Genomic DNA, 15,430 nt, shown 5'->3' with positions numbered 1-15,430 from the left:
AGTTCAGACTGAGCACCAGACAGAGTCTGGCCTGTCTGGAATGCCCATTTTCCTTTTGTCTCTAGGCAGCCTTCCCTGGCTTGGTACTGCCCAGCTTGTGGGCCCCGAAGGAAGAAGGCAGAAGTCATTTCCAGCTTCAGTCAGTCCCAGCAGGATGCCCTTGCCTTCTTCAGAGTCTCTCAGTGTTTGGGGAGGCTCTCCCTGTCCTGAAAGCTAGGCCCACATCACTGCCCCTGCTGTGTGGGCTTCAGCTTTGCCCATCCTTTTGCTGTCGCAGCTGACCTCAGGTTTCTCTCCCACTGCTCCTTAAAAACAAGATGTCTTGCTTCTCACACTTTTTCAGAGAATCAGATAAAATCAAAGAAGCCATAACATAACATGACATTATGATTCAGTTCAGCTCAGTCACTCAGTCGTGTCCAACTCTTTGCAACCCCATGAATCGCAGCACACCAGGACTCCCTGTCCATCACCATCTCCCGGAGTTCACTCAAACTCATATCCGTTGAGTCTGTGATGCCATCCAGCCATCTCATCCTCTGTTGTCCCCTTCTCCTCCTGCCCCCAATCCCTCCCAGCATCAGAGTCTTTTCCAATGAGTCAACTCTTCGCATGAGGTGGCCAAAGTACTGGAGCTTCAGCTTTAGCATCATTCCTTCCAAAGAACACCCAGGACCGATCTCCTTTAGAATGGACTGGTTGGATCTCCTTGCAGTCCAAGGGACTTTCAAGAGTCTTCTCCAACACCACAGTTCAAAAGCATCAATTCTTCAGCACTCAGCTTTCTTCACAGTCCAACTGTCGCATCCATACATGACAACTGGAAAAACCATAGCCTTGACTCCTTTGTTGGCAAAGTAATATCTCTGCTTTTCAATATGCTATCTAGGTTGGCCATAACTTTTCTTCCAAGGAGTAAGCATCTTTTAATTTCATGGCTGCAGTCACCATCTGCAGTGATACGGTTAACAGCATAGTTTGTGGAATCACATAGACCATGTCCAAGCCCTGGCTTTATCACTTACTATCTGTGTGACCTTGGTCAACTCACTTAACCTCTCTGAGCTTCAGCTCTCTCCTCTGAGAAATGGAGTTAGTAATAGGTACCTCCCTGTTGTTAGCACTGAATATGATCACAGCACTGAACCTTGGAAGTAGTATTCAGTAAGTGTCAGCTGATAACATGATATACAAATGCAGGAGGTTGGGGGAGGGGTGTACTCCAAAAAGACTTCAGTGCTAAGAGACTTTAAGAAGAAGAAATTAATGGGAGTAAATGGGAGGCTGTGCATGTTAAGGGAGGTGGCATTTGCTCAGATGAAATTCCATTTCTGATCTATTGCAGGGCTATTTCCAGGTCCAGGATGGAAGGATTAAAACGTTATCTCTGATAGGGACCAACATATAAACAAAGGTGCCCTTGTGGGATGACAGATCTGTAAACAAACTAAAATACAGTGGTGTATGCTATAGGAGCAGGAGGGGGATCTGGGGGATACATAGAAAGAAGATGCAGTCAGGAAAGCTTTTCCAGGAAAAGTGACGTTTTAATACGGGCCGTGAAGAAGAAGCAGGAACTTGATAGAAGAAAACCTCTGGCAGAGGAAAAAACACCTGTAATATTTGGTACATTCAAGAGCTGCAAAGAGTTCCCCGTGGCTGGAACAAAGTGAAAACATAGCTCTGTGAGGGTAATGACCCCAGAGAGGTGACATGAGCCAGCCTATGCTGAACCTTATAGGCACTATTAAGGATGTGGGTCTTTATCCTTAGGGCAAAGGTCAGCCGTAAAAGAACTGGATGTAGGGGTGTGTCATGATCAGTTTTGCATTTTTGAAAAGATCACTAGCAAATATGTAGAGAATGGATTATAGAAGAACAAGGTGAAGACATGCCTATAAATTAGAAACCTTCAATAAAATAGACAATTACCTAGAGCTTCGCTTGTGGCCCAGTGGTTCAGATTCCAGATTTCTACTGTAGGGGACACGGGTTCAATCCCTGGTCCGGGAAGATCCCACTTGTTGTGGGGCAACTAAGCCTGAGAGCCACGCCTACTGAAGCCTGGTCACCTAGAGCCTGTGTTTCACAGCAAGAGAAGCCGCCACAGTGAGACATCCACACCGCAACTAGAAGGTAGCCCCCACTCACCACAACTAAAGAAAGCCCATGTGCACAGCATCAAGAACCAAAACCATAAACAATTAAATCATTTTTTTAAAATAGACAAACTCCTAGAAAGACAGGAACTACCAAAATTGACTCAAGAAAAAATAGGCATTTTGAATAGACTTAGGACAAGTAAAGAGATTAAATTAGTAATAAGAAAGCAACCTACAAAGAAAAGCCCATGCCCAGATGACTTCGCTGGTAAATTCTACCAAATGCTTTAAAAATAAATACAAACTATTCACAAACTCTTCACAAATAGAAGAAAAAGTAGCTCCCATTTCATTCTGTAAGACCAGTATTACCCTGATACCCAAAGCAGACAAAGATATCACCAGAAAACAGTGAGCCAATATAGCTTATGACTATGGACACAAAAATTCTCAAGAAAATAGTAGCAAACAGAATCCAACAACATATAAAAAGGATTATATAACATAACCAAGAGGGCTTTATCCCAGGTCTACAAGGTTGGTTCAGCATCCAAAAATTAGTATAATATGAATGCATGATCATCTTAATAGGCACAGAAAAAGCATTTGACAAAATCCAACACACTTTCATGTTTAAAAAAAGAAACTAAAACTAAGAGTAAATGGAAACCTCATCAACCTTATACAGGATATTTACAAAAATCCACGTCATACTTAATGAATGCTTTCCCCCTAAGAAAAGCAAGAAACAAGACAAAGATATCTGTTTTCCTACTTCTATTCAACACTGTACTGGAGGTTCTAGCCAGAGCAGATGTGCAAGAAAAATAAACAGCATCCAAACTGTAAAGGATGAAGTAAACCTGTCCCTATTTGAGAATAACATGATCCTGTATCCAGGAAATCCTAAGGAATCCAATAAAAAAACTATTAAAACTAATAAATGAGTTCAGCGAGGCTGCAGAACATGAGATTTATATACAAAAAGCAGTTTTCTTTTATACACTTGCAATGAACAAACTGAAAACGAAAATAAGAAAACAATTCCACCTATAATAGCACTAAAAAGAATAAAATATTTAGGAATAAATTTGGCATGCAAAACATACCCTGAAAACTATAAAACATCACTGAAAGAAATTAAGCCACATCTAAATAAATGGAAAAACATCTCATGTTCATGAATTAGAAGACTTAGTATTGTTAAGATAATAATACTGCCCAAATTGATCTACAGATTCAATGCAATCCCTATCAGAATACTAACTGGCTTCTTAGTAGAAATTGACAAGCTGATTCTAAAATTCATATGAGAACTGCAAGGGACACAGATTAGCAAAAACAATGCTGAAAAAGAACAAATTTGGAGGAATGATTCTGCCTAATTTCTAAAACTTACTACAAAGCAATAAAAATTACTGGTACTGATGTAAAGATAGACAGATCAACAAAATAGAATTGAGAGTCCAGAAAGTAACTCAGGTGTCTATGATCAACTCATTTTGGGTTTTTTTTTTCTTTTTTTTTCTCAACTAGTTTTTAACAAAGGTGCTGAAACCATTCAATGGGGAAAGAAAAATCTTCAATAAATGCCACTGGGACAACTGAATAGCCACATGCAAAAGAATGAATTGGACCTATACCCAAACACCATAAACGAACTTAAACTGGATCAAATACCTAAACACAAGAGCTGAAACTATAAAATCCTTAAAAGAAAACATAGGGGTAAATCGGAGAAGGCAATGGCACCCCACTGCAGTACTCTTGCCTGGAAAATCCCATGGATGGAGGAGCCTGGTAGGCTGCAGTCCATGGGGGTCGCTAACAGTTGGACACGACTGAGCGACTTCCCTTTCACTTTTCACTTTCATGCACTGGAGAAGGAAATGGCAACCCACTCCAGTGTTCTTGCCTGGAGAATCCCAGGGACGGGAGAGCCTGGTGGGCTGCCGTCTATGGGGTCGCACAGAGTCGGACACGACTGAAACGACTTAGTAGTAGTAGTAGTAGTAGGGGTAAATCTTCAGTAGCTCAAAAAGTACAAGTAACAAAATTAAAAATAAATAGATTAGACTTTATCAAAGTTGAAAACCTTGGTGTATCAAAGGACGTTATCAAGACGACAACACACACAATGGTAAAAAATATTTGCAAAGCACATAACTGATAAAGACCTTGTATCTAAAATACATTGGCTTGGTCAAAAAGTTCACTCAGATTTTTCCATAAGATCTTATAGAAAAATCCAAATGAACTTTTTGGCCAACCCAATATAAGGAAGTGTGGAATGCTCAGTCGCTCAGTCATGTCTGACTCTTTGTGGCCCCATGGACTGTAGCCCACCAGGCTCCTCTCTCCATGGAATTTTCCAGGCAAGAATACTGGAGTGGGTTGCTGTTTCCTACTCCAGGGGATCTTCCTGACTCGCAGAGTGAACCCATGTCTTTTGCGTCTTGTGCATTGGCAGGCAGTTTCTTTACCACTGCCACCTGAGAAGCCCCATAAAGAAGTATTACAACTCAACAATAAAGACAAATATTTCAATTTTTTAAGTGAGCAAAGGCTCTGAATGGACATTTGCACATGAAAATACATTCAACATTATTAGTCATCAGGAAAACTCAAAACTATAAGGAGAGTTGGTGGGGGTGGGGGGAGAGAAGGATTAGGAGTTTGGGATTAGCAGATGTAAACTATTATAAATATATAGGATAGATAAACAACAAAATCTTCTGTATAGCACAAGGAACTATATTCAATATCCCGTGAAAACCATAATGAAAAAATTTGAAAACAAATATGTGTAACTGAGTCACTTTACAGCAGAAATTAACACAACATCATAGATCAACTACTCTACAATAAACCTTCTTTAAAAAGCTATAAGGAGATACCACTTCATATCTACTATGATGGCTATAATCAAAAGTCAAACAAGAACAAGTTGGCAAGAAGAAATCAGAACCCTCGTACATTGCTGGTGGAAATGTAAAATGGTGCAGCCTCTTTGGCAAATAGTAGTTCCTCAAATAATTAAGCATAAAATTCCCATAGCACCTCACACTTCCATTTCTAGGTATATACCCAAAAGAAATGAAACATAGGCATACATGAAACTGTACATGAATGTTTGTAGAAGCATTATTCATATTAGCCCCAAAGTAGAAACAACCCAAATGTCTATCAGCTGATGAATGGGTAAACAAAACATGGTATATCCATACAGTTGAATATTATTCAGCCATTAAAAGGGAATGAAGTACTGATGTACTCTATAACATGCATGAACCTTGAAAATATCACACTAAGAGAAACCAGTCACAAAAAGACTAATATTGTATTTGTTTGTATTCCATTTATTTGAAGAATCCAGAACAGACAAGTCTTTAGAGACAGTCAGTAAATTGCAAATTGCTTAGGACTGGGAGAAAGATGGAAGGATATAAAGGCAAGAGCTAAAAGATACAGAATTTCTTTTTGAGGAGGTAAAAATGATGCAAAATTGACTATAATTTCATATAAACACTAAAGTATGCTAAAAGCCATTGAATTACACACTTAGTTAGGCAAATTTTATGGTATGTGAATTATATCCCAATAAAGCTATTAAAAAAGAGAGAGAGAGTGAAGATGTGATGGTGTGGTGATGAGCTGGAAGAAATACTTGGGCGAAAGACTGGGCAGGGGGTAAATAAGGGTGAGGAAGGAAAGGGAAGGAGTCTAGGGTGTGTGCCACACTTCTGTTTAGATGACTGGGTTACTGGAAGTGCCAGTCACTAAAAGAACAAAAAACAGCTTTAAACTCAACATTAGAAAATAACTAAGATCATGGCATCCGGTCCTTCACTTTATGGCAAATAGAAGGGGGGGAAGTAAAAGCAGCAACAGATTTTATTTTCTCGGGCTCCAAAATCACTGCGGATGATGACTGCAGCCATGAAATTAAGACACTTGCTGGTTAGAAAGAAAGCTAGAACAAACCTAGACAGCGTATTAAAAAGCAGAGGTACCCCCAATCAAAAAGTGGGGGAAAGACCTAAGCAGACTTTTTTCCAAAGTAGACATACAGATGGCTAACAAACACATGAAAAGATGCTCAACATCACTAATTATTAGAGAAATGCAAATCAAAACTACAATGAGCTATCACCTCACACCCAATCAGAATGGCCATCTCCTAAAAGTCTACAAACAATAAATGCTGGAGAGGGTGTGGAGAAAAGGGAACTCTCTTGCACTGTTGGTGGCAATGTAAACTGATATAGCTACTATGGAAGACAGTATGGAGATTCCTTACAAAACCAGGAATAAAACCACCATATGACCCAGCAATCCCACTACTAGGCATATACCCTGAGGAAACCAAAATTGAAAAAGACACATGTATCCCAGTGTACATTGCAGCACTATTTACAATAGCTAGAACATGGAAGCAACCCAGATGTCCATCAACAGATGAATGGATAAAGAAGCTGTGGTGTATATATATATGATGGAATATTACTCAGCCATAAAAAGAAACACATTTGAGTCAGTTCTAATGAGGTGGATCTTATTATACAGATTAAAGTAAGTCAGAAAAAGAAAAACAGATATTGTATACTAACACATATATATGGAATCTAGAAAGATGGTACTGATGAAATTATTTGCAGGGCAGCAATGGAATCAAGATTGATGGGAGAAATATCAATACCCTCAGATATGCAGATGACACCACCCTTAAGGCAGAAAGTGAAGAGGAACTAAAAAGCCTCTTGATGAAAGTGAAAGAGAAGAGTGAAAAAGTTGGCTTAAAGCTCAACATTCAGAAAACTAAGATCATGGCATCTGGTCCCATCACTTCATGGCAAATAGATGGGAAAACAGTGGAAAGTGTCAGACTTTATTTTGGGGGGCTCCAAAAATCACTGCAGATGGTGACTGCAGCCGTGAAATTAAAAGATGCTTACTCCTTGGAAGGAAAGTTATGACCAACCTAGACATCATATTAAAAACCAGAGATATTACTTTGCCAACAAAGGTCCATCTGGCCAGGACTATGGTTTTTCCAGTGGTCATGTATGGATGTGAGAGTTGGGCTGTGAAGAAAGCTGAGCGCCGAAGAATTGCTGCTTTTGAACTGTGGTGCTGGAGGAGACGCTTGAGAGTCCCTTGGACTGCAAGGAGATCCAACCAGTCCATTCTAAAGGAGATCAGTCCTGGGTGTTCATTGGAAGGAATGATGCTGAGGCTGAAACTCCAATACTTTGGCCACCTCATGCGAAGAGTTGACTCATTGGAAAAGACCCTGATGCTGGGAGGGATTGGGGGCAGGAGGAGAAGGGGACGACAGAGGATGAGATGGCTGGATGGCATCACGGACTCGATGGACGTGAGTCTGAGTGAATTCCGGGAGTTGGTGATGGACAGGGAGGCCTGGTGTGCTGCGATTCATGGGGTTGCAAAGAGTTGGACACGACTGAGCGACTGAACTGAACTGAACTGAATGGAGACATAGACATAGAGAACAGACTTATGGACACACAGGGGAGCAAGGAAGGAAACTTATATTGCCATATGTAAAATAGATAGCCAATGGGAATTTCCTATATGACTCAAGGAACTGAAACCAGAGCTCTGTGACAACCTAGAGGGGTGTGATGGTAAGGGAGATGGGATGAAGGTTCAGGAGGGAGGGGACATATGTATACTTATATTGATGTTTGGCAGAAACCAACACAATTCTGTAAAGCAATTATCCTTCAATTAAAAAATAAATAAATTAATTTTTTTTAAAGAAAGAAATTAAAAAAAAAAACAGAGATATGACTTTGCCAGCAAAGGTCCGTATAATCAAAACTATGTTTTTTCTGGTAGTCATGTATGGATGTGAGAGTTGAAAGATAAAGAAGGCTGAGTGTTGAAGAACTGATGCTTTTGAATTGTGGTGTTGGAGAAGACTCTTGAGAGTCCCTTGGACAGCAAGGAGATCAAACCAGTCAATCCTAAAGGAAATCAACTCTGAATATTCATTGGAAGGACTGATGCTGAAGCTGAAGCTCCCATACTTTGACTGTTTGATGCAAAGAGCCAACTTCTTGGAAAAGACCCTGATGTTGGGAACGATAGAAAGCAGAAGGAGAAGGGGCTGGCAGAGGATGAGATGGTTAGATAACATCACTGACTCAACGGACATGAATTTGAGCAAATTCTAGGAGACAGTGGAGAACAGAGGAGCCCAGCATGCTGCAGTCCATGGGGTCACAAATAGTCAAGCACAACTTATTGACTGAACAACAACTTACATGATACTTAGTTGCCAGGCACTGTCCCAAGAACTTGTCATATATTAATTCCTTTAATTTTCAACAACCCTATTAGGTTGGTACTATTATTATCATTCCCATTTAACAGAAAAGACAAAAAGTCTGATAGGTTAAGTAACTTAACCAGAGTTTGGCAGTTAGTAAATGGCAGAGTTAGGATTCAAATTGAGAATTTTGGATCCAGAATCTTTCTGTTAGCCATAGTGCTACGGTGCTTCTCTGGCACAGGAGAAAGGGGCCAGCTGAGGTGTGATTGTTGTTGTTCAGTTGCTGAGTCATCTCCAACTCTTTGCCATCCCATGGACAGCATGCAGCTTGCCAGCCTGCCCTATCCCCCAGTACAAGCTTGCAAATCCAACACCAATACTTTGATCCCATACGGGCTAAGGGCGGGCCCCAAGGGTACCCTCCCCAACAGAAGAGCTCACATGTCCACTTGGCACCATAGGACCCAGGATGCCACTGCAAATAAGAACTTCAAGCCAAAGCGCCTGGCTTCTCACCCCCACCCGCTCCAGTCCTGTCTAGCTGTGGTCCTCACCGCCTCTCTCAGCAGCTGCATTCCCACAGGGGCTGGCCTGGGTTGGATAAGCACTGGAGCAAGAGGCCAGACCAGCAGCACGAACTTGTTTCCAGGGAAATGATGGAAAGCGGAAGACAGAAGGCCAAGCCGTGCCTCTTAAAGCCTCATTAGGCTGGCGGCTATGGGGAAGCCAAACCCAAGCGCTTTGCCCAAGAGGCTTTGCTGCAGCCTGCCTGGGCTGCAAAAACGGAACTCCCATCCATCAGCCCTGAGTCATTCCCCTCTCAGCCCCAAGGAAAGGGTGATTTCCTGCCTGGCCCTCCGGGCAGCTCAGGCTCCTCTCATGGGTTGTGCATCTCTTATCTCACCCCAGGCCCTCTGCCTGAGTCTGGCCGGAGTGGTCTGGTCTTCATGTTTCCTGAGCAGGAAACATGGATTCAGAAAGAGCCCAGCAGCTCAGGAGAACAGAGGGCTAAGCAAACTGGGTCTCTGGAAGCTCTCTCGCTTGGAGTCACTGGTGGGTACCTAGGGATCCTTTGCCCCTTTACTTGAAGTAAGTCTCTCCTGATGCCTATTTTCAACCCAGCCTCATCCTGTGGGAGATTCTGGCCTAGTGTGGCCCTGTGCCAGGCACAAAATATTAAATACCGTAAGTCCCCTGCATCTGAACAAATTACTTTCCGAGAAAATATTCAGAAGTCCTATTTGTTTGTAAGTCCAACACAGTTAGCCAAGGTGCCCAACTAAAGCAATCAGCTATAGAGCACTGTACTAGAATAGGTTTATAATACTTTTCACATAAAAACACAAAAAATAAACATGTTTAATCTTCCACCACAGTTCCTTGAAAAGCACAGTAGTTCAGTACAACAGCTAACATACAGTGATTGGCACCGAGTGAGCAGGCAAGAAGAGTGACTGACTGGAGGAGAAGGGAGGTGGGAGATGGCAGAGCTGAAGGATGGTCAGCAATGGGAGACAGAGGGCAAGCTGCACTTTCACTCACATCTGACGTTGGTGACACAGGTTCTGGTCCTTTGCTGGAACCAGATGCACGTATGCATCGTTGAAAGTCCTCCAGTTGAAGTTTCATATGTAGGGCACTTACTGTAAGTGAATGAAGTGAAGGAAATGGTAGTCGTCGTCAGAGGTGTCCATGTAGAAGCTATAAGAACAGGCTTTGGAGTCAGACAGACCTGAATTCAAATCTCAGCTCTACCCCTGAATCGTGACTTTGGACAACTCAGTTAATCCATTTCAGGCTTGGTTTTCTCTTCTGCCAGTTAAGAAAGCATGAAAGTGAAAATCACTCAGTCATGTCTGACTCTTTGTGACCTCATGGACTATACAGTCCATGGAATTATTCAGGCCAGAATATTGAAGTGGGTAACATTTCCCTTCTCCATGGGATCTTCCCAAACTAAGGATCAAACCCAGGTCTCCCACATTGCAGGCGGATTCTTTACCAGCTGAGCCACCAGGGAATCCCAAGAATACTGGAGTGGGTAGCCTATCCCGTCTCTAGCAGATCTTCCCAACCCAGGTATTGAACCGGGATCTCCTGCATTGGAGGTGGATTCTTTATCAGCTATCAGGGAAGTCCCAGAAGAAGGGCATATAATCAATTCCTCATGTGATGTAATGAGACAATGTGTTAGCACAGAGCTGGCAAACAGCAAACACTCTTTAGTGGTAGCTAGTGAGACAGGGAATTAGAGAGAAAGAGGCTGGCCCACCCCATCCAGCTTTTACCCCAGGAAGCATGAGTATAAAATGATGGTGCCCTCTAAGCAGGGTTGACATCTTGTCTAGCAAAGGCAAAGTTATGCATGGCCGTTTATATATAAAACAATAGAGGTGCAATAGAGGCGCAAAATTCTGGGGGGACTCAGAGGAAGGGAGGAATGTGTGTGTAACCCAAATATCCTCAAGGCTCTCAACCCTTTGAGGTCACCTTTTCCCTTTACATCCGATCAGACCAGCCCTGTCCCTACTCCACATCCTCTGGAAAGTCCGTACCTGTCTCTATTTTGACTAGGACTTTAGTACACCCTCATGGTCGCCTCTCAGTCTGAATTCCTGCTCTCGCTAAATTTTTTACTGCTTTCTTGCTCATTTTCTGTGGCTGCCATTGTCTCTTGATTCCTCAGATACTGTCACCTTTTCCCTTTGTTTCTAAAACACCATGTAAGTTTTCGTGGATAGAATGCCTGTACCAATAGTATGCTTTAGGGAAGCTAAGCTATCACAGAAGAGAGAGTATAAACTTAAAACTGAGTATTAGGCATCATTGTTCTAAAATTTTCCTCCAACAGCCGTTCTACTGAAGTTTCTCCCTGGTGAAGACGTCTTTTCCTTGGGCTGCTATCTTCCATTTATTAGCCTTCCTTCTTCTTCTCTGGAGTTACCACTATACTCTTCAAAATTCTCACGAATTTCGTGTTTGGCAAATTAGCTCTCTAAATCCTTCCCAGGCCCAAAGGCTCATGCAGTTGTTTTTGATCACAGAAGAGTTACCAGGCCTCTGAAAGGAATGTGACAGTGCCTTTTTCTTTTACAGTTAGACTCTCCCATGCCCCCCGCCCCCCCACTGCCCATTACATTTAGCTGGGAGAGAAGAGTCCCAAAAAGTAATGACTCGGGACAAATCTTGAGTCACAAGGACCGTTCCAATAGGTTGAGAGGTTCTGGAGGGTTTTGTGCTCAGGGAAGCAAGGGCTTGTGGCAGGAAAGGGGATCACATTTGGGAAAGAGCAAGGCGGGCATCATGAGGGAGAGGGTCAGGAATGGGATGAAGAGAAGCAAAGGGCTTCTGCTCCAGCATCGAGAGGTGAGCCTTGGTCCAAAGGATCGTGAAAGGGTTTTAAGCAGGGAAAGAATAAAAGCAAATTTGAGCTTCAGAAAAAGTTCTGAGTAAGGAGATACCATTTGTTAACAATGGCAATGGCAAACATAACATTGAAGAGGATATGGGGAAACACAGTGCTCTGACACACTGCCCCAGGTGCCAGCGCAACAAGGATTCTAGAAAGAAGCTTGGCAAAGCTGGGAAAGAGGCGGGGAGATGGAGAAACCAAGTGCCCAAAGCTGCCTCTCCCAGGTTTTCTGACTGGATTAAAATGAGAATGTTGGGAAATCTGGGAGGGACAGGGCAGGAGCACATCACATGAGTAGCTTGAAATTGGCTGTTTTGCAGGTCTTGGGTTTTTGTGTGTTTGTTTTTTAACCACGTGGCACATGGGACCTTATTTCCCCGACCAGGGATTGAACTTGCACTCTCTGCCTTAGAAGTAACCACTGGACCACCAGGGAAGTCCCTGGAGTATTTATACCATGTGCATGCGTGCTAAGTCACTTCAGTCTTCTCCAGCTCTTTGTGACCCACTGGACTGCAGCCCACCAGGCTCCTCTGCCCATGGGATTCTTCAGGCAAGAATACTGGAATGGACTGCTGTAAATCCACTGCTAGATCCTCCAGGGGATCTTCCTAACCCAGGGGTTAAACTGAAATCTCTCACATCTCCTGCAATGGCAGGTGGGTTTTTTACCACTAGCACCGCCTGGGAAGCCCACTTATACCACAAAGGTCAGCAAATGCTACACAACAGGACTCCCATGCCCCCCACTCCCCTCCACCACCACCCACCAAAGAGCAGATCAACAGCACATACCTGCCTGAGCCAGCCCTCACACAGCAACCCTTTGAGTTCCCTCAGCAACGGCTGCACAGAGAGTAAATACAGACTTTTGTAGGCCAGGGCTTTGGCTTGATATCCCAACAGCAAAGTCTAGGCCTGCTGACCTGGGCTGGACCCACTGGACTCGGACCAGAGAGTAGCAAACCTAAATGAACCTTCCCCGAGGGCTATCCCAGTCCTTGTTTGATGTTCTACAAAAGCAAAGGGCCTAGGAAGGCATCTCTCTCCAGCTGTGTGGAAGTAGAAAAAAATAGGAAAATGAAAGGGACAGATAATCGGACCTCCTTCCACGCAGGAGCAAACAGGCCCCAACTCAACTCTGCAGTGGTCATAAACAAGCCCCTTGTCTTGTGGGCTCTGCACCCCTAACTCTCTCTGTAGAATTCACAGGACTTGGTAAGACTTGCATGCTGGAGTGGAGGCAGAATGAAAATTTTAACATTTCAGGTTCCAAGCTCATATACCCAGGTTGCCTATGGGGAGATGCAGACCTAGGAAGGGAAGATAGGAGGGAGGTAGGAATAGTTCTGTTTGGGAGCCCATGAGCTTGAAGCGCCCATGGGACAACAACTCAAGATATCTAGTAAGTAACTGAAAACTTGAGGTTCAAGAGTGTTAAGATTTGGGGAGTAACTGGTAGATTTTATAAATGGAACTGAAGCCATGAGGCTACTCAGAAACTAGTAACAAAAAGGGGGAAGCAAGGAGATCTTTAGAATAGTAACATTTAAGAGAAGGAGCAAAGAGAGAAAGAAACTGGAAGGGAACATGACAGGAGTGGGAAGAAACCAGGTGAATGTGACATATTGCAGAACCCAAGGAAGGGAGTACCAAGCATTGCAGAAAGACTGAGCATGATAAGAATTAAAAAGAGAGACACAATGAGGTTACTGTGACCGATACAGAGAGAAGGGGACAGTGGTAGGAGATAGGACCTAAGTAGGCCGAGGTCAACTCAGACAGGACCTTGTCTTTAAGAGGTATTCTAAGTGCAGTAGGAAACATTAGGGGTTTTAAGCAAGGGGGGGAAGAAATGTGATCTGCATTTTGAACATCTCACTCCATTCTATGGAAGATTTGCTGGAGGGATTAAGAATGGAGGCAGTTACGAAGCTTATCAGTGACGCAAACAGGGACTAGAATGGTAGAAGTGCAAGTGGGAAAAAGCATTCAGGTGCAGGGTACATTTTGAAAGACTTTCCGGCAAGAGTTGCTAATGACCTGAATGTAGGGTAAGAGAAAGATAGGAATCAAGGAGTACTGAGATTCGGTGCTTAATCAACTGAGTAGATGACACCACTTAACTGAGTAGGTAAGACTAGAGGAAACAAGAAAGGTGTAGGGAGGACGCCAGACTCAAGAGTTTTATTTTGGCCATCATAAGTATAAGATGCCCATTAGACATGGAAGTAGAGATTTGAAGTAGGCAGTTGGTGATCCAAATCTGGAGCCCAGGAAGGGGAGTCACAGCTAGAGACATTAATTTTGAAATCATCAACACATCCGCAGCATCAAAGCCATGGGACTCCATGAACATTAGAGTTATTTCCCCTCTCACTTGACCCGACAAATTTAGTGCCCCTTGCTTGGGGGCTGGGAGAGGCATCCGATGTCATCTCCATTGGGCAGAGGAAGCTGGTCCCATGGAACCTGAGAGGTGGACAGGAATCAGGGCAAATCTGGCCTCAGGGACTTCTTGCAGAGAACTGATGCAAGAGAAGCTAAGACCTCACAGATGAGGCTGAAGGTTTCACATCCTACAATCCTCCTACCCCTCCCTACAGCACTCTGTTAATATCATTAACTCAAGAGGAAGAAAGAAGGATACTCAGTCTGTAAAGCCAGTGAGGGGAGCCCCAGGTGAGGTCGGCGGGGCTAAATGTGGGAAGTTACCATGGCCTGCACTGGCCCCACGCCCTGCCAGAGTAAAGCTCCTGAGAGTCGGCGCAAAAGCCACCACAGTTACAACAGTCGCAGGAGGGAACTTGGGCTTCAGAGAAGGGGTTGCACCGACTCTTCCACCACCAATGTGAAGATGGGCCAGAGCTGGAGGGCTGAGACCAACCATCCCTTGATTCTGAGCCAACCAGATAAGAGCACTGAAGCCCAGAGCTTCTCAAACTAATATGTATTCACATCATCTGGGGATTTGGGGATAGTGCAGATTCTGCTTTAGAAGGTCTGGGGCAGGGCCCAAGAGCCTGCATTTTAATAAACTGCCAGGTAGTGCTTTTGCTGATGGTCCATGGACCACACTCTGAGTAGCAAAAGGTAGCTGTGGAGGCTCCCCACAGTGGAGGGGGCTGTCCAGTTCCAAGGAGAACGTGTTTATTTGTGCACAAAGTGACAGAACCTATTAAAGTGGAAATAGCCACCATCTTGTCACCAGAGCAAGGCAGACAGCCATTTCTTGGTGGATTTCAGCTTCCAGAGGCACTGGCATGGTTGTTAAACACTTAGGTTCTAAGCTTGATGTCCTGATTTTTACCTCTTAGGAGGTGCGTCATCTTAGGCAAATCTTCAATTTTTCTGCGTCTCTAGTTTTCCCGTCACTATGATGGAAAAAATTAGACTATTACGAGGATTGGCTGAGTCAGGGGATAAAAAGTGCCTCACACGTGGCAGCAGTGAACAGCACTCAGTAAGTGTTGCTCTCCGTGCTCACAATATGCCTTCTCCAGCAGTGAACATGGACCAACACAGAGGCTTACTCTGCTTCTGGTACGTGGTCAAAAAAAAAAAAAAACAAACACACAACCCCCCATCTCTCTCTTAATGAAAGGCCTGTATCCTCCC

This window comes from Budorcas taxicolor, chromosome 3, assembly GCF_023091745.1.
Source record: "Budorcas taxicolor isolate Tak-1 chromosome 3, Takin1.1, whole genome shotgun sequence".
Taxonomy (NCBI): domain Eukaryota; kingdom Metazoa; phylum Chordata; class Mammalia; order Artiodactyla; family Bovidae; genus Budorcas; species Budorcas taxicolor.
Note: the sequence above shows the minus strand (reverse complement) of the source record.